The following is a 21,217-nucleotide window of genomic DNA, read 5'->3' as shown; positions in this document are numbered from 1 at the left end:
GTCAGCTATTGAGAGGGAGGCCTTTGCTGTGGTGTGGGCCCTGAAGAAGCTGAGGCCATACTTGTTTGGCACTCACTTCAAGATTCAGACCGACCATAAGCCCCTCTTGTGGCTAAATCAGATGAAGGGTGAAAATCCCAAACTGCTTAGGTGGTCCATTTCCCTACAGGGGATGGACTTTACAGTGGAGCACCGGCCAGGTACTGACCATGGGAATGCAGATGGTCTCTCCAGGTACTTCCACTTAGGACATGAAGACGAGACTGGTCAAGGCTAGTTTAATGTCCCAGCGTTTGGGGGGGGTTGTGTAGGAGAGTAGGGTCTGCTATCCTATGGTCACCCCAAATTTTTGCTTTTTGCTTCACTGGTTTTTGACATATTGAGGCTGTGGGCCTGCCAATCAGACCCCCAGCCTGCTGTTCTCTCTACTAAATTGAAACTGTGCACCATAGGTGCATAACCTATTGGAATTGGATCACCCTATGAGCCCCTGCACCAGTGTACACTAGGTACCCAGGGCATTGGTGTATCTAAGGCCTACCAGGGGCTGAAGCATGTATTATGCCGCCCCTGGCCTGGCCTAACAAATGTGACACAACTGGCTGATCACTCAGCTGGGGTAAGTTGGTGTAACCACCTCTTACTTAGGTGTAGTATACCTATACCTAACCTTAAATGGGACACCTGGTAACCTATAAGTCACTCCTATGGCAGGCCTTAACAATCCTGAAGGCAGAGTGCTTGGTTCCATGTGAGATGGTGCTCTGGCATGAGCTGAGCCTGTCTGCAGTGGTCGGAACAACTTCCTTCTACTGTTTCCAGATATCGTCATACCATATACTCTTAAGTGCATTATGAACCTCGCGGTTAAATGCTAACTTTGATTTGGATTTATCAAAACATGTCGAGTAAGGTGTCATACGAATTGGAATACTAACCCCTCGCCAATTCTGGCGACGGGGTTAGCATTCCACCCTTCTAGAGGGGCACGACATGTACAGTACCTGAAACCCGGGTAAAATCAGACATAGCCTCAGCTCCACAAAATGGATGCTGCCACCACAGACACAAGTCTGCCCTCCTGCTGCTGGGAGTCCTTCCAGCTTGGGAGGTGTGGACAAAGGGTTTCCTGCCAGGGGAGGTGCGTGCACCACCCCAGACAGGATTTTGTGTATTGGTCAGGTAGGGCTTGAAAGAAACCAGACATGCCTGAGGCTCACAAGGAGCCTCGGTGCATATGCCAGTTCAAACCGGTCCTGGGGCACACCAGTCCCGGGCCTGGGGCGAGCTGGACAATGGATTGGGGGTGTAACCACCCCCCTTCCTGGTCCCACCCTTAGGGAGGGACCTAGCAGGTAGTCCGGCCCCTAGAATCCGCTTAAAGGTAGGAGCTGTGTCCTAAGACTTCAGACATCCTGGAATCAACTTGAAACTAAGAAGAAGACGGGAACTTCGACGCTCTGCTGCACAGAGGACTGAAGCCAATCTCCCCTGTGGTCAGGGAGTGACCACCTTGCTAACGCAAGCACCATCCAGCGAATCAACGTCTGCTTTGCCGCCGCCTCCTGCCGGAGCCCGAGCCCAGAGACTGACAAGACCTGGACCTCCAGACCTCTAACCGCCCGATCCACAGTCCCTGAAAAGAGGAGACCCGTGGAGGCACCGAGACACGTGGAGCCAGCCATCTTGGAACGACTACGACAAGCTGACAAGTGCAACAACCGAGGCTCCCTCCAAGTTGTGCCTTGGGATCTGAGAAGCCCAACATCCGAGCAGCATCTGCACCAAAGGTGAGCCCTCCAGCATCTCCACGATCTGCGTGGGTCCCTTCTGCATTTTGCTACTCGACGCGCCTAACCGGTGGCTGGCCCGCTGGCTAGTGGCCATCTTGGCGACGAACTTCACAAAATACACCGCTGGTCTGGTTGCTCCAGACTGGCCCTTGCTCCCCTCCAAAGGAGCAGTCCCTCTGACCTTGCTGGTCAGAACCATCAGCTTATTTCATTTCCTACAACAATAGCTTTTGCCAAGGCTTGGTTGCTTCGACCAAGTCACCGACACCGCCGACAGCGAGAGCCTGCGTGGGACAGCTCGTGACCCAACTCCTGGACGTCGTCGACCTTCAGGGACCACGTGGCTGCAGAGACAAGCTACACCTTTCTTCCTGTTTGCACCCGACATCGCCTGGTACCCACCTGGTGCCACGCTGGTCACTGGCTAGTGACTGTGAACACTGTCCCCTCTGCTTACAGGTCTTCAACATCTCCGATCCACTCTTGGATCCACCGCATCTCTTCCAGACCGACCGCCTGCAGCATCTTTGTCCACAGGCTCCACGGAACAGATAGAAGAAACCCGACGCACTTCGACGCCTATGCACCCGCTTCCTGTGGGTGAGGTAAAGCTGGCACTCCGGTGCCCAAGTGTAGAGAATCATCTCTAGTGTCTGTGTTTCCAATCTTAAGTTCCTAGGTCATCCGGAAGATCCTCTTTGCAGTAACTTTGTACTTTTTACGCACCCATTGAAACCTATGGGAGCACGCGTGTGACTATTTGCTCTGCACACGCAACCCGTGGACCTCCTGGTCACTAACTGAAGTTAGCTCCTTGTAGGCCCAGCGATTCTAGAGGCCCTAGGCCTTTTCCCTTTTCTGTTCGTGGTACTTATACCACTATTTTAGTATATGGTTTGAGTGGCCACCAGGGCCTATCCATATAAAGTGCAACTTCTGTGTATTCTACTGTAATCTTGTTTGACGATTTGTGCTCCTGTGCTCATAAAGAGACTAGGGGTTACTTTGAGAAATAAATACATATATATTTTGAATATATATCTGTGTGGTGTCCTTTCATTGGTATAAAAGGGGGTTACTTTTGGTAAAACAGCTTGCTTAACACGCTTCAAGAGTTTAGCCTCAAAGACTGCTTAGCCTACGCTACCACTAGGGCAGCTAGTCCGAAAAGGTTGACTTACAACCACACCATAAGGGTTGCTTGGCATGGTACAAGGTGGTCACTTTAACTAGTGAACATCATATACCAGGCCAACTTCTCACAGTATGCATCATGACCTTAATGTAGGAAACTATATATAGGTGCTAGGCGATATGTAGGCTTATCTTCTACTATGTTGCCATTGTTACCTCTGGTATAATTTGGCTTATCCTATTAGACTTATTTGATATGCCCCTTATTGGAACATGTAGTCGGTTGCCTTAATATTTTTCATTTTATTTGCACCCTTCTTTACATATCTTTTTATCTGTTTGCATAATTTCATTTACCTCCGTATATGACTCTTGCTCACAGCTTGCTTGCAGCATTTTTCCTCATATCACTGCCTTCGTAATGCAACATTTTTCTATTTTTCTGCTTCTGCAGTTGTTGAATTGATACTACTTTACCTATTTACGGCCTTCAGTCCCTGTTTATCTTTCTGCCCTACGTTTCCTTTTAGAAAGACTTGCTCCTCCCCCTCCGTATCTCTGATGACGTATCCTTTTCCTCTCGCGTACCACCAGTGACGCGTTAGCCCATTGGCCTATTTAAACGGCGCTTGAACACCGTGTGTGCTCTCCGAACCGATCAGTTTCACCTGAGGCTTTTTCTTCCCGCTCGGAGCCCTCTGGATTGACAGTACACGTTCTAAACTCGCGCTTTATCAGGTACGTTAACCAGACGCAATCCTTCTTTCTCTTTATCATAGCGCCAGAAACGCTTTCATTTTTATATTTTCTCCTATATTCTTATAGCCCTGTTTAAATCCTATCACGACGAACCTTCCCGTGGCTTTCACGAAGATGTATCTATATTATTTCTCCATGGCCCTTTAAAGCCCTGTTCATTCAGGTAGAGATTGTTATCTTATTTTGTTTCCCTTATTATTTCACTTTGTCTGCCTGAATGTACCCGTGTCACTCTCACCCTATCTTTTAATCTAATTTTGTAGGATCGGCAGCCAAATTTTCTCGCACCCGGAATTCTATTGATAAGGGATTCGTTTCTGATTCCGAGAGCGTCCTTTTTCCCTTCAGGTGAACTTTTGTTACCGCTGCCTCTTTGAATGCGCTTACATATGTATATTTATTTTTCCTAGTGCTTCTAGGCCTCATGTTCATCTGTGCCCTTGTACACCTTAGTCTCGGCACTCTCCCTGAGGCATGGATGCATGCTTCAAACGATCCTCTACATATCGTATTTTGTGCTGTGTTTTTTTGCTTTATCCTCTTACTTCATTAGAAAAGTGAACTTACATGGATTTTCTTTGCTGATATGATTTAAAACCTGTTGTGGCAGCTTGAATATACTAGGGTCTGCGCGTCCTTTCGGGACGCCTTTCTTCTTGATTAGTTCATTTTTTATATGCTTGTTTTTCTTGGCAGAATTATTTCAAGCAAACGCATCGATTGATTCTAACCTGAGCTATCCTGCTCATGCCCTGTATGTGAGCTCACAGGTGAGCGCAAACGATCCCTTATGTTCTCTCCCCCCTTTTCCCTTTCCGTTCTTCCTTGGGATAAGAATAATTCCTTTTGATCATGTGTCCTGAAATATCTAGTGTACCCGCATTTTAATTAATTCTCTATGTAGAGAAAAATATTTCTAATTATGCTTTGTTGTTCTGTTAACACTTGTGACTAATGACTTTGTATTATATATGCTGCTGACTTAGATGAACAATGTCACTAAGGCTTTATGTTGATTAAGTTATCTTAATATACTGTTATTACTTTTGATAGGTCCCAGCACAAACCCATACTAAGACTCTTGGTTCTGTTCGCCCTGAGGAAGGTGGCACCAACATTTCGGTGCATTCACCGAAACGCGCGTCGGCGTCTACATGTGGCCCACCCAAGCCCTAATTCCTCAAATTTGAACATCTGTCACTTAACACGATATTGAATATTCATATGATTTTGTGTACATATTGAGTTTTGTTCATAAATTGAATATTCTTTGGGTCATTTACACCTTTTATATGCGAATGTGTGATTTTAGTGTTTATGGTGTGGAATGATTCTGGTATGAATGTGTAAGTCAGTGAGTGTTTGAGTACGTCTGGGATCCCGTTTAGCATTTTCATTGTTATTTTGAAAGTCTTTTTGAATCAATAACAAATCAGTCAATGCACTGAATTCATCTTTTCGAAATCGATCTAATTTAAAAATAAAACTCTTATAAATTTGTTTCTCGATTATGTTCTGAATTTAATTGTCTGTATTTTCTTTTTGTTGTCTTAGTCCAAGTGTTGACATACTAAAAAGACGATACATTGTATGTTCTGAAATTCATAGGTAGAGACCCTTTTTACTTTTTATAGCAATTAATCAGCCATAAAAAAATATACTGAACCAGTGGTTGGAGTGAATCGCCACTCATATAAGTCCCCACTGGTAATGATGTTACCTGTAAAGAGATAATGCATCAAGAAAGACCCATGTGCCATGCACATCCAGCACTGTGTGTCTGTGGGTCCACATACAACATGTAATGGCCATAAATCTTAGAATACCTAACTGTTACCCAAAAATGTATTAAAAGTGTATGTCGAAATAAAGATAAACAAAGTATGCAATTATAACTTACCCACTGTGTAAGGTCATGAATAGCACCTCTACCTCGGTGCAAACTCGAGGGTGCGTCTGTGTCCTAGAAAAAGGCGGGACACGACGGAGATTAGTGGTACATTGATAATGAATGTGACATCCACAATGTAAAGGCAGCCAATTTGTGATTAACTCAAGGAACTAGAAACCTAGTTATATATGGTAGGTTAAGAGGGAAAAACTCCTTGTGAGGAAATTAATCACTGATGTAGTAACAGTGATCAGGTGATGGGTAGCTTTTGTGAATAATAAGCAGATCAAAAAGGTTATGGGTGTTATTGTCCTGAAATGTTAAGCATAGAAACCGGAGTCACCCTGGTCTCACTAAACATATGTTGGTAAGCAAATCACGGGCACTCAATGACTCGATACCCCAACAGGAGGGCCCGGAACAAGCCTTACACAGCTGATACTGTCTACTGTCCTGCAGCTAGTGGGTAAATCTTGATACAACAAAGATAATTAAAGTGCTTTAGAATGTGGTGCAGGGGGCAATGTTGGGCGTGATTTGTCATCACGACTATTAGTATCACAAAGGTAGTGAATAAAACCAAAGAAGAACAAGATTGAAAGTGCTGTTATTGCTTACCTCTAATGGGGCTATGCCACGGGAGCTAGTTCGTGCCTGGGGAGGACAACCAGCAACTCATGAGTACAGTAATTTATACTACTGGTTTGCGAAGAATGACCTGCCCTGCCCATCTCGGTTGGACCAATGACGGTGTGGGAGCCAAAATGAACTACAAAAGTCAATAGACTTGTAGTTTTAATGCCATCGTGGAAGGAGAGTTGTTATATGCTTCCACTGAGCACTAGGTATCATGGGAAATATCATGGGAAATATAGCACCATGGTAGATTCCATGCCATTGGTATTATAACTTTATCAATGGACTAATGGCCTGTGACTTGATAGTTAGCCATGGAGTGACATGCTTACCCAGTCCAGCAGGGTGAAAAAGGCTTGCAATGAATCTACCAAGTATATTTGCATGCATACGTGTGACTATATAGTATGGCAAGAGGGTTATTAATGGTGGTGTGTTCAGGTGGACTGTCTTAGTTGTAGGAAGTATGATGGGGCAAATTCTTTGTCAAATGATCATTGAGTTGTGTGATCTGAAGGGACTTTGATGGTGTAAGACTAAACCAAGGGATGTTATCATTGAGGCCCTGACTTGCACTTTATAACCGAAAGATCCAGCATTGTTCCATCTTGAAGAGGTATTGGGATACATTAGTTATTGTTTGTGGAATTGTGGGTTTTATCTATTACTTTCCATTTTAATTAGTCGGCATCGTGCCTTTTTACCAAGAAGTGTGTATTGTCAATTTTGTGGCTTGTTTTCTAAAATGGATAGTACTCTTGTGTTCCATGATCCATGATCATTTTTGTTGTCATGCCAACATATTTCAACCCGCATGGACAAGTGATCAGATAGAATAAAGGATCTGAGTTGCAATTTGCATGTTGTCTTAACTCCCATGGTTTGTCTCTGTCCATGTGGACATGCGTTACATGACCTACATTAGAAATGACCGTTGACTGGAGGGATACCCCCGAGGGTTTCCTGTTTATTTTTGTTTGGGGACCGTGGTCTAGTGTGTAACAAATTATCACGGTGGTTTGTACTTTGTTTGAAAGCAGACATGGGTCTGGGTAGGGTTAGTGCTCCTTTGCTTAGAATTTTCCAATATTTGTTGATGCATTTTTTGGATGAGACTTGACTTATTGCTGAAAGCATTCACACAAAGCAGTCTGTCTATGGGTTCTTTCACTGGTTGAGCCTCAAGCAGAGAGTCACAGTTATTGTTCCTCATCTCTTGGCTGATCTTTGTATCGAGGCCTCTGGGAATTAGGGGTCGAGACATTTATTTTGTAATTCTGCTGCATGGCTCCTGAATTTTTTGCCATCTGAGCAATTCCGCTGCACTCTCAAAAATTGTCCAAATGGTAAGTTATTTCTGAGAGACTTGGGGTAAAAGCTAGAATATGTTAGCAATGCATTCTTGGCCATTGGTTTTCTCTAAAGTTCCATTTGGAGTGTGCCTGCTGACACGTAGCTCATCAAATTCAAGAAAGAGAGCCGTTCATGACTAAATTTGCAAGTAATTCTCAGGAAAGTGTTACATGAGTTAAGCCATTGGTGGGATAACCTTATCTTTTCCAGATAAGGGGAGCTGGTCCCAGGTGGGTCTTTAAACCTCCTCAGGCCCTATATTTTGTGCATTGCTTTTTTGTAAATAACACAGCCCAATGGAAGAGCGTTAAGGGTTTGATGAATGGATGGGAAAGGGGATTTATGGAAAGGTGTGACAAAGACAAACAGTGCACACAGACAATATTCATCTGAGCGATGAGCAGCCAACCGTCATCAATCTGTTGTGGGAGGAAAAAGAAATGCAGGAATGACTATGCCACAGTTCTAAAAAATTATTTTAAAAAGAAAAATGATACTGTATTGCCAAATTGAGAGGTGCATCTGCATTCATCTTGGATTATCTGTCCATCTTAAGTACCTGGCTGAAGCGGTCCGGTAAGATAAGCGTGAATGTTATAGTGCTTTATTCTTTTGTGCAGGAGAAGAAAAGTCATGGGAATTTAAAAAAAACAAATGATATACTTAAAAGATTGTAAACATCTTCCAGAAAGCTTACGGTAGGTGACCCTAGAATGTCACCCTCAGATAACACACTCCGCCCTCTTTAGGATGGAACAAAGATGGGTGCATCGTTTGGACTCAGACCATCAGGGACTGAATGATGAATCCCTTGGGGCTCACTTGTCAATAACTGAGAAATAAGCCAAGCCTTACACAGTGTCCCCTAGCGGGGTTCATCACAATGACAGAAATGTTTCTACTGAAGGAAATGGGAGATTATCACGCATTTGAGAAAACTGCTCCATACTTTAATGCTACTTCCGCCAGACCACTTTGTCATTGATGAGGCAGCATCTATTCCAAATAATGACTGCATCCTCCATGTACACACGTCAACACGCTATTTTCAAACCGATGGGTTGAGAGAAATCGAGTTAGCTTAAATCAAAACATATACACGCACCCTAGGCTACCAGATTTAATTATTGAAAGATTAATATAACAGAATCACATTACAAACTCAGTCACCTCGGACTTCTGTGATGAATGACTATATATATCATAGCTTTCATAAATTCGGGACATTTTTGCCCCATTCGAGACCATGAAATACGTCACACCATATCGTTTCTTTGCTCCGACATATCTTTAATGAGCATCCCAGACACTCCAAGATGGCTGACATAATTTACTAGCTTTTCGGCTGTCCTGACAGAAATGCCACATGACACACTCTTCCAGAGCTCAAACCATTTGGCTTCCCTCCGCGGCCCCGCCAGTAGCTGTGGCTGGTATAAGAGCGAGCCCACACTGAAGGACATTACCATCCCGCTTGTGGCGGTGTGGGGTAGGTCTACCACTGGGAAGGTGAGTATTGAAGACGCTTTGACAATCTCCCCCAGTCTTCAAAAATGGCAGAGGTAAGCTGTTTCAAGGGCTGTTCAGGTTGAGTTAAGAACTACTCAGTCCCTACCGTGATTGAGATCAACCACGTTGCTTACTCCCCTGGGTCCTGGGGGATTTTCACCTGTTCTGCAGCTCCGGGGCTTGACTTTGCTGGGCACCCCGGTAGTCTGTAGTACTATGTGATTTCCTCCCATTACTCTAGGCTAAGAGAAGCAGGGTTTTTTTAATAATACAAGGAGGACGGGCATTCTATCTTACTTACTGCCTTGCCCTGCTGAGAGTCACTATCTTGTCATTGACTAACTGGGTTTGTCGATTATTCGACAAGCAGTTTTCATACATACCAGCTAATCACTGCCCTTATTTTATCCTTATTCATTTGTTAGAAACAACACTACATGTGTCTAGTATCCCGCTGTAACTGATGAGGCGCGATATTACAAACATTAGATGAGGTTTAGATAACTCTGATCCCCACCGTTGGCACAGCCTATTCATCACTGATGTTGTTTTTAATTTTTGTTTTTAATTGAGAGTCACGGGTGTGCTATAATTACCACATTTATAGCACTGCATATCTATAATTTTCATGAGTGATAACTACTGGTATCACCATGTATTGATTGTGTCACCTTTTGATCACCATATAGATCTAGAATTTTGGATTGAACTGTTGTGTGATCACAAATACATAACTAATTTATTATGTTTTCAAATATATTTGTTTCTTTCTCAGGTTGGTCTCTATACCTGTGGGTACCGTTCCTATAGGTACATTACGTGGTAGGTAGTTCTTCACCTCACCATTAGGTGTAGATAGTTTTTCTTTTCATTTGAGCCTGAGGAATCACCACAGATCATTCTTGACTACTAGGAGAGAAACATGTCGACGATTTAGGAGTAGAACAATTTTTTGACACATAACAGCCAGATAATCGCCACCCCTTATAATTATTTTAACCAGGCTGGGATCCTTACAGAATAAAATTAATTTAGAGGATTCCATCCCCTGTTTTATCTTGCACATCAACCATTACATCAACACCTACTAGGCCCCTTATACCCACAGCACCTATACAGCAAGGAACTAAAGATCTCCGGTAAAGAGCCCCTTTAAGGGTGCCCGTCTGGTATTGCAGCGCCGACCCGACAAGGAGCAGGCCCATATGATGAAGCATGACACCTAGCTTGCTGGGTGTGTGAGGGCCCTAGTTCCAAAAGGAGGATATCCCCCTCCTCCTTGGAGGACAACCTATCCACGTGACATCACATAAACATTCTTACTGTGTTTTTTGACCCACTGAGGAACTTCATACTCACTTCTTGTAGTTATTGAAGTAGTCAATCCCTGAGTCCTTTCATCATCCTCCTGATTCCGAGTCAAGAATATGTACAACTCCTTAACGATTTCAGTCCCTACTCAAATCAATCAATCAGTGGGTTTTTGTAGAGCGCTGCTTGTCACCCTGGGGGTTCTCCAGGTTTCTGTGAGCCTTTTTCGAAGAGCCAAATCTTGACCAATATTGGCCCCCTGTAACAAAATTAGCTGAAACCTGCCCCTGCAAACAGCTCAGCCGCACCCCCTCATCCCTCCCAGGGGGGCAGGCCGAGCAGTTTGCCAGGGCTGGTTTCGGTTCCAGCCCTGATTGCTTTAGTTAATTAAAATCTGTTGTTTTCTTTTGAGACTCGCAACAAAGCGAACATTCTCTTGGATTCCTGGACGGCATGCCAACTTGAACTAATGTTAGTCTGCGGCTGCATCTCTGAGTCAGGATAAAACGCTTAGCGGCATAGAGCTTTCCTCACGCCCTGAAGTTATCTGTTAGCAAAAAATGTTGTTTTAAACTTAATGCACGGTCAATCTGCCACAGAAAAAGAGTGGCATTATTGATTTTTAAAAAATAATGTTTTTTTGTTACTGATAGCGATTCACTCTGAATATTTTGTATTTTTTAAGCTAAATTGGTCACTATGCGTCTATCTTTCTCACAACTGTTGTTTAATAGCTTTGAATGTTTTCATGTCAGTAAAGCAAATACATTTTCAATTCTTAGGTTTAACAGCAATCGCATTTTCATGTATTCATTCTCTATTTCTTTGTTTTCTTACACACTAATAATTTTTTGCTTTAGACACATTAGCCTTTGCATCTCCATTTATTGTCTATAATCATAAATTGCCAGTTCATATATACTTTGTAGTTAATCAATGCTTTTTTTTAAAAACTGCAACAGACAGGATTGATTTTTATTTCTAAGTATGTAATTTATAATTGATATAACCAATTACTAGTGAAAATGTGTGTGGAGTGATTCTTTGTTTTTTTCCTATCTTTCACGCATTTTGTAGTCTAAAGTTCATCTAGTAATCTGTAATTTACAGTCTTTGTATTGCTTATTTAGTTACTTGGGGCCTCTCATAGACAACTGCAGTATTTCAAATTTCCAATTAGCTTGACAGCTCGACAGCTTAACTCCATTGGCAGCACATCTCTGGAAGCAGGGACATTCAGCTGCATTGTGGTAGCTCTACCCCCCGCACAAAACACCCAGCAGCAACCACCTACCACCACATCTGTCTACCAGGACCTTGATGACCCACTTTCAAGATTTCAACGCAGTGAGGTCCAGAGGGAGATGGCTGGTCAGGAGCGGGTGGGTTTGACAGCCTAGTGGCCAAACTGGATGGGGTCTGTGGGTATCTCAGTCCCATTAGGAACCACCAAGAGTCCATCACAGGCACCCTCAGTCCACTCCATGCTCTCCAGCATTCTATGGCTGACATCACTGGAGTACTGATTCACAGACAAGAACAACTGTCCAGTTAATGTGGCTCCAGCGATTAGCTCAAGGAGTTGCGTCAATTGAGAATGATCATGGAGAATATGGAGCAGATGTAGGCCTCACACTTGGCATCCATGGCTGCATACCATAGAGACATTGCTGGAGTCTTGCAAGCCCTGCAGCTAATCATCACTGTAGTGCTGCCTCAACCTTTGGCACAGATGAATGCTGCTGCACCATCAACATCCATATCTCACCCCCCTGAAGTGTCCCAGCTTCACAGTGCTACAACCAACCCTCCATCACGCACACGGAATGCACATGAAACATCAATGGAGGAAGATGTGGATGAATCAACAATCTTGCAAAGAAGTCAGCGGTAGCATTCATCTCTGTCAAATTGTCTGTTACTCCTTGGAACTGTGCCTACCATCATGCCCCGGAACATCAGCTTCCACTTTCCCATGAATGATTCTGCTACACTCACCTTGGACTTTGTTATGGATTGGCAAGTTTCGTTCCCAATGACACTGCAATCAGCTTGCTGTCTGAACTCTGCCTCTTCCTCAACATGACTCTTCACATTTTCCGCCCGGACATTCACACTACGGGGTGTTGTTACACAGAGAACTGGGCCAGTCTACTACCTCAGTTACTGCACATGTAAATAAAACCAATTGAGTCACTAAGATGTGTGTTGCCTGTGCCCAATAATGTTTAAATGTGCCAACAATGCATGTTCAGGGTAGCCATCATTACTTATCAAGGAACATTTGACAAAGGGAATATGATTACCCGGTGTCCATGATAAGCATTGTGAGGGCCTGACACGTGTGACTTAAACAGTGCTCTGATCTGTAAGACAACACTGTCTCAGAAACACAAAATTACTCCATGCCCATGATGTTGATCATGACTGGGAACAATACTCATGTCACTGTAAAGCCACATGAAGTGTCTACAAGCAATTTGTGATAAATATATATTCAGAAGAACTACCCATAGTCAATGTGGTGGAAAATGTTTAAAAAAGATGTGTGTTGTGGTATAACACATGTAAAGACAGTTCACTCAACATGACACATATTCAACATTATTCCATGGAGCATAAATAGGAGGAATGGTGTAGGAAATTGTTGGAGTTGGCCCTTTTTGCAGGGTCATCCCAGAACTTTTTGCCTTCCTCCTATATTTTTTCTGACCTGTTGTTGGCTGTTTTATGACTCTGGGCACTTTACCACTGCTGATCAGTGCTAAAGTGCATATGCTCTCCCTATTATAAGTTGATGCATGTGCTTTCTATCAACTTGAAGAAGAATCTCCAAGGGCTTGAACTAGAGCTTGCCTCACCAACCAGCTCCCCCCTGAATTCCCTTTCTGGGAATTGAAGTGCCTGCTGTTGTGCTGGGCCTTCTGAGAGACTGTGTGTCGCTGGGAGCTGGAAGCGCGATGCAACAAAGAGAAGCGTGTCACAGCCATAGCCTCTGTCATCGCATCGCCGAGAAAGCGAGCCGCCACTGTCATCATCGCATCGCCGAAGCGCGATGTATCGCCGGAGAAGCGGGACGCTTCCACAGAGGTCATCATGGCATCACCAGAGAAGCGTGTTGCAGGGCCTGTCACGTCTCCAAAGATCATTGAGTCGCCGCACGGCCATCGGGGGTGCACGCATCACACCAACGGTGTCGCATTGCAACAAGACACCATTTTATCGCATCGCACCAGAGAAGAGTATCGCTTCGAGGTGCCAGCGAGAGCAGTAAGAAACCGATGCATCAACTCCCCACACAATAAGGAACCGACGCATCCACTCCCCTGCATGTAAGGAACCGACGCATCACCTTCCCAGCAACCCTTTTGTTTTCTTTGCACTACGCCTCTAAGGTACATTGAGAGTAAAGTGTTGCATTTACAACTTGAGAGAACTGAGCTATTTGATTACATTTGAGAGACTATCTTTGAGTACAGTATTGTGGATTTTTGTCATTTGGTCTTGTGTTAAGTCTATATAAAAATACTTATTTTTATAATACAACCTGTGTCTTGTCCATTTGTAGTGTTGTCACTGTATTACTGTATGTGTTCACAAATGCTTTACACACTGCCTCTGAGATAAGCCTTCCTGCTCGTGCCAACCTACCAAGGAAGTGAGCAGGGGTTATTTTAACCCCCTACCCTGACTAGAAGCAAGGGTCCCTATTTGTCACAGGTACCTACCGATGCCAACTAGAGACCCCCAAATCTAACAGAAATCATAGCTCAAAAATTGATAATGGTTCAAATATGTGCACAGGTTTCCTGTAACGCACATCACTACATCCCTCATCCAACACTTGCCAATTTGTTCACAGTATTGTCCAAAATGTACAAGGCTTTGTAGAAACATGTAAAGAGGTGTCATGATTTGTGAAGAATGCTAGGCATACATCCCCTGCATCCCCACGTGGAAAGTGAAGCCTTTGTGAGGACCGGTGTAATCAAAGATGTCACTAAGTATCCTGACACCATGCACATAAAATTCAACCAATGCTGTGCAGAGCACAATGCCCACAGTGCATCCCGTTTAAATCTGTCCGAGCTAAATAATCACATATGGATACATTTTTCACAGGCCAATCAATAACTCTTCCCAGATGAACTGTGTTACCCTAAACATCAATCAGTTTGTTTAAAACACATTTTAAATGAGGTTTGTTGAAACCCTGTTCCTTGAAGATGCTGTAATCACATTTGGAGACATTCTATTTGATTGTGGAGGGATGCATCTGTCATAATCCACTACCAATCCAATAGGATATGTCCACACAGTAAAACTGAATGGGAGCACAAAGCATCAATCATTGGCAATTTATTTTTTAAAACACTCTTAAGAAACTTAACTAACTATACTTACTAATCCTAAACTACACTAACCTAACTTGTACTAATTTTAAACTACATTAAGCTAACTAGCTTACCTAAGAATATATACACAACAACATATATATCAACCCATCACCCCCCATTTGGCACATCCGGGACGGCACAAAGACACTTTAACTTATACATCAACTAACTATACATACACACTAAACAATGATATATTTTTAGGGGTTTCTATTAAAAAAAATTATTAACAAGTCCAAAACCACATCAACCCCAAAGGAAAAGGAAACTTAATCAAAAGCATGAAAATGAGAATATTAAAACAGTTAAAAGCTACGCCTAACACTATATCAATCCTACTCTAAATCTACACTTAACACTAACTAGCTACTAAATCTATTACCAGGATGTTAAATCAGAGAGGAGAAACACAGGGCTGGACAGGGTGGGAAATTAAACAGCCATTGTCCATAAATAGGGGATCCCCAGGGCCCGCTTTATGTCCATGAGGTGGCGCTTGATTTCATCATTGTCCCATTCAAGTCGAGCCACACACATGTTCAAAGTGATCATCAGCCTCCTCTCCCTCTTTGTGAGGACAGACCTTTCCCTGTGTCTTGCACTCTGGCGGATGTTCCCTGTTGTGCATTCCGTGAGGGAGGTAGACTGAGAGTGGAAGATATGGGTGCTGCATGTGAAGCAGCTCCTGAGGGACATGGAACAGCTGACCATTTTCTTTTTTCCCAGCATTCTTTGTACTGTCTGTAATGGACTTCCACCTGCCAGAAGTCCTTTCCTCCCGGTACCTCTTAGCCATTGCATTGTACCACTTAGCCACACACTTGATCTGCTGATAATGTTCCTTCCACTGGATGAACAGATGCTGCTCCTCAGGGGACATGTTATCGGAAAAATAAAAATGATACATGACATGTTTCCCGAGTCCATAAACATGATGGCACAATGCATATTTGCCACACCTATAATATAATGAGCCATAGGTTATGTGAACATCATCAAAGACCACATGCAACTAGACACTTAACCTGCGAAATCATGAACACATCATTGCCAGAATCAGAATAAGATGTTCATGACAACATGGTTATTCCTGTGCTTGGACAAGGCAGGCACAGAGTGCTGTGAAAACAGATGTAGGATTCCAGTTTGCAATTTGGCAGTGCGAAAGAAAAACAATCAAGGCCAACAGGGAGAGTACAGTAAGTATGAAGTATAACAGGCCCATAGCAAACCCTGCCATTCTACCTACACAAAGACAGTAGGCTGCACCGTCTGCAATCAAGTCAGATGACTAATCACAACAGTGATTTTCATGTAGTACAATTGAGGAAATGAAAAATCATCAGATTAGTGAATCCTTGGAGATGTCACCACAGCTACACAACCAGATTGGATCATGTACACATGTACTTGCCAATCTGTGGAATAATGCCTAAATGTTGACATGCATGTAAGGAAAGAGGGCATATGTGGCATGAAGCATTTTGTACAAGTATCAACCAGCTCGGCACATTTCTGTGCCATGATGCAATTGGAATGCAAAGCTTCTCCATGTGAACCACACATTTGCCTGCACTGCTTTTAGAATAGTGGCAGTGTGAACACATTTATGGTACGGCAAAGGAAAGTACCCTCACCCAAAAGTGCTAAGTTGTCTGATTTGAGCACATGTTAGTCAATGTTGAGCAAGGATCACCATCATGCACCTTATCCATCAGTGAGCTATTGTGTATTTCATGCGTGACACATTCAGATGACCAACTAATAACATGTGAAATATCAGAACTGTTGAGCATGTCACGGGAAAGAGCACATTATAGACATTATTAACACATGTCCTAACGCAACACCCACAGCCCACCCCATTCACGCTAACCACAGCGTGAAAGGGGGCCTTATAAACAAGGCAGTGTTAATCCACATTGAGTGGCTTAACTCTGCCTTGTAAATAAGGCGCACCCCCGTTGCCACCACAAAGTCAATAAAAGTGATGTTGTGGTGGCCATAGAGGCTTGTACATATGTCCCACTGTTTTGAGGTGACACAGTTGATGCCATGGGGACAAATATCATATGGTGATGGTTGTACATTCTAGTTAGCTTACAATAAGATTGTATGTGGGTTTTTGTCAATAGTTTATGACTGAATGCCACATCACTTTTGCATAATGATAATCAACAACAGATGTGACATGTTCACTGGAACAAACGAATCATCATATACAACAGTTTCCAATTAAAATTGGGTGCTGTAGATCTGGAACACTTGCACAATCATGTCAGGGTATATAGATGTTTGTGATGATGTGTGAATGGCTCTATAACATGGCTATGACATCACCCACATCATGGGCTCTGTGCTTGCACATAGTTATGGTTTGTGAAACATATGAGGCGTTGAAACTTCTAGTCACAAATCGCACTTCTGTCCTCCAGCATCACATATTGCTGATGTGCATTACCCTTGACTTCATGCAGTATCATCACACCAGAGGTAAATTTCATGTGATGCATATCCACTCTGTGTACTTCAACATACAGGGCCTGAGGCATTCCTTGCATATGTCAGCAAATACAATCCAAAGTTAGGGGTGATACACTCACCTGTGGGTCCATAAATGCATCCACATCTCCTTGTATGATAAAGGGTCTTACTGCTGTTGAAAAATTGTGGAAAGTACCATTAATGTCATTGACATCACATTTTGCAAAATTCAGATGCATCATTGGCGGATTCATGATACAATTTCAGTCATTGGAATAGTCATGTGTGTTGCCATATTACATATATTTTGCAATCTGCTGAGCCTGTCTTACCCACAACATATGTCAATTTAACACTGGTGGCCCAATGGACATTCATGCCACGGTCTAAGTGACATAATATACTATGACCTGTCCCACTGCTTCCTGCATCTAAAATCTGCTATCACACCTCAATAGATATTATTTTTGAGGGTCAACTCAGCTTTTCCACTACGCACATAAATGCATCCACATCTCCTTGTATGATAAAGGGTCTTACTGCTGTTGAAAAATTGTGGAAAGTACCATTAATGTCATTGACATCACATTTTGCAAAATTCAGATGCATCATTGGCGGATTCATGATACAATTTCAGTCATTGGAATAGTCATGTGTGTTGCCATGTTACATATATTTTGCAATCTGCTGAGCCTGTCTTACCCTCAACATATGTCAATTTAACACTGGTGGCCCAATGGACATTCATGCCACGGTCTAAGTGACATAACATACTATGACCTGTCCCACTGCTTCCTGCATCTAAAATCTGCTATCACACCTCAATAGACATTATTTTTGAGGGTCAACTCAGTTTTTCCACTACGAACAGGTATGTCAAAGGCTTTGACATGTTGGTGAGCCACATTGTGTATCTCACAGAGATTGTCAGCCAGTTGATCATGTGAGGTGTACCCAAATAAAATGATGTGGGGGTGGCAAAGTATGTCATGACTGGCAAGCTATATTGCAAAATGGTATATTATGCTCAACATAATTATCCTTTGATGTGACACAATGTTGGTCATGTACTTACCAACGTTCAACCCAATGATGATTCCAAGGTTGATGGAATGATGATTAGGTCTCCCTCACAGCCAACACAGTCCTGCTACTGTTGCTTCCAGTGCTGGACAGTCCTGCTCACAACGAACATGTTGAGCATCTTTTCACCGATGTGCTCCCAGCTCACTTTCTGGACTTGTACATCGTACCCCGTAGGAGGCGTAAAATTTAACAAACCAGAGGAAGGCCCCCTCCAACATCCTGCCCTCCCCACCCTGACCCAAAATCCCCAAATACAATATTTCCCCAGGCAAACCTCCCAAAAAACTACAGTCAACCCCTATTACCTACTTGACTTAAAGAGACATACAACCAACAAAACAATCAAACAGTCACAATTAACACATAGGGACAGAAACACAGGACTTTACAAGGATAGTATGAACAGTACACTACACACAGAACTCTCTCAAATACAGCAAGACCAGCAGACACCTTCCAAAACTTCCACAACTCACAAAATACAGTAACAGTGTGGCTGAAAGAGAAAGTGAAAGTATACTGTACTTCTCCATGTGCCAGGATGCAGACTGACTTCATTGCCTGTCATTTTGCAGCCCGTTTTCTTGTTTTGTGACAACATTTCACACACCTAGGGCTGAGCTGGAAGATTTCATGTGTATATGTGTATTTTGCAAGTATTTTTCTTCCCAGAAATGGAAAATATTGTTGCAAATGTGGGTTTGCGTAATTCTTTAATATCGCTTATTGATACATGATCAATATATGTACCATTTCATGAGATGTATGTGGGCTAACAGCACAATATTTATTTGTGATGTGATATGCGTTTTGTACTTTTGTGTGGTGTAGCTATACTGTACATGTATTAGTAATCCTGAGCAAATTTGGAGGCACTATTTACTCACATTGGTGTCTGTACATGGCTGGATATGTGTGTACATAGACCCATTCCAGAGTGTCACATATTAGGGTTGGCATTGGTGGTATGTGTCACTACAGATGAGCCTCTAACATCACACATTGCTGTGATGTTTGTGCAAGTATGATGGTTTTGCTACACAAATGTACTTTTCCAACAGGCAGTCACTACTTGTCTATGATATTTGCAAAGCAGCATGCAATGTCCATCTATGGCTGCACTTTCACATTTGAGTGTATGAATAGCTGGAGACCCAGATGACAGTCTGTGCTACAGTCCTCATGGCTTCATTTTCTCAAGATATGTCTATGCATTTCATGCAGTGCCTTGCATTAGATGGTCTCTGGTCAGTGTGCAATTTCCATCTCCATTGTCAACATTACCTAACATGCTAGTCAAGACATTACATGGTGTGAGTATGTTCTTGTGCACGCAACATCACAAGAAAAGTCTTGCATGTCAGCAATGAGCTAATATTATCTGGTATGTAAAAATATGTTTTGAATGGACAGATACCATTGTGATTTAGTTTTGGGGTTGTGTCTACACATATTATTAGTACACAATGGACTACAATATACCTACACAGGTCAGATAATGCATGTTTAAATGTGTGTAACAGATAGTATAATGGGACTAAAATCTCAGATTTATGCATAGTTCTACATGACACACTGAACCATGCACATGCATGTTAGAGACCCAGTTTCACATGTGAACATGTCTTTGTTACTTTGGATTTGCAAGGCTGCACTTTGTCCTACAAATGCAGTCCTACAAATGCATATCGGTTTCAAGTGAAAACTGAACCACACACAAATGAACACAGACTATTACTCGCATCAGCTCATTCACATTAAATCACACCATGACTTATGCACATAACATTGTATCACATTACTCACACCTTATCAATTCCCATGACAACATAAATAGCATTTATCTCAAATTGATCAATTCAAATTACTCATGTTTAATCCTTAAATCATTTACACATCACTTCTATGGAAGAACATTGTATCACACCACTAACAACACAACAAATCCCATTAAATACATTACATTAAATCATTCACATCACATTTCTCACATCAATTAACGATGTATAACGATGTATCACATCACTTAAATCACATAATTTATATTACATCACTCACATCATATAACTTGCATGCCTTACTTTATAGCGCCCATACCACATTACTTATGTCACTTTACTTATGTCTCAATTATACTACTTGACAGACTTCAAACTCCAGAACATCTCACTTTGTTAACGGTGAGCCAGGAGTTGACTGAGCAGTCACAACAGCTTAGTAGACTGCTTCATTTTTAAAACTTCCTAATGTGTCATTTAGGTTTGAGCATAATCGTGTAGTTTATATGTTAGCTGGCAAAAACAATTCATGCAGATCATGCATCGATGTTACTGTAACAAAGCAAATGATATACTATACAATTTTAACAAATGGTCAATGTCACAATGCAATTATGGCTATCCTAACATAGCCCACAACAATGCAAGAAAGACATGGTACATGCATGTCTGCACAGTAATATCATGGAACATCGCTAGTCTAAAGAATATGAGCAGTCAACCGGAAGATCAAAGTATTCGTAAAAGTATGGATGTAGTTTGCCTGTAAGAAACATGAACAGAGACACCATTCCTGATAGCAGAGTACTATGAAATGCCTCAGTGAACCATCAAAACCAAGAACTTTGAGAGCCATCAGGATGTCTCTCAATTTACATTGCAACAAGAATAAAGGTAGAAACAACTGTTCTCAGCATAAGCAGCTCCTCGCTTCAAGCAGTCACAATTAATGGTTTGGGTATTGGAAGCTGCATCATTACAACTTTACTCATCAATTTCCACCTAAACCTCCATTGGACTGACCAGATAGTAACAAAAGAAAGTTTCTGTGAGACACTTACTGACCTCATTTGTAGATTAGCAGCA

General features: G+C 42.5%; 1 long non-coding RNA gene across 1 annotated transcript; it reads left to right on the top strand.

Moving 5' to 3' along the window:
• The first annotated feature begins 3,540 nt into the window (after positions 1 to 3,540).
• Positions 3,541 to 5,669, top strand: LOC146811200 (uncharacterized). The gene is made up of 5 exons (XR_014965791.1): positions 3,541 to 3,665; positions 3,753 to 3,849; positions 3,950 to 4,034; positions 4,383 to 4,456; positions 4,740 to 5,669. It is a non-coding gene; the product is annotated as an uncharacterized LOC146811200 (long non-coding RNA).
• The last annotated feature ends 15,548 nt before the right edge of the window (positions 5,670 to 21,217 follow it).

This window comes from Triturus cristatus, chromosome 7 (genome assembly GCF_964204655.1).
Source record: "Triturus cristatus chromosome 7, aTriCri1.1, whole genome shotgun sequence".
In the NCBI taxonomy this organism is placed as follows: domain Eukaryota; kingdom Metazoa; phylum Chordata; class Amphibia; order Caudata; family Salamandridae; genus Triturus; species Triturus cristatus.
The sequence above is the reverse complement of the archived record's forward strand: the minus strand, read 5'-3'. Positions and strand labels throughout refer to the sequence as shown.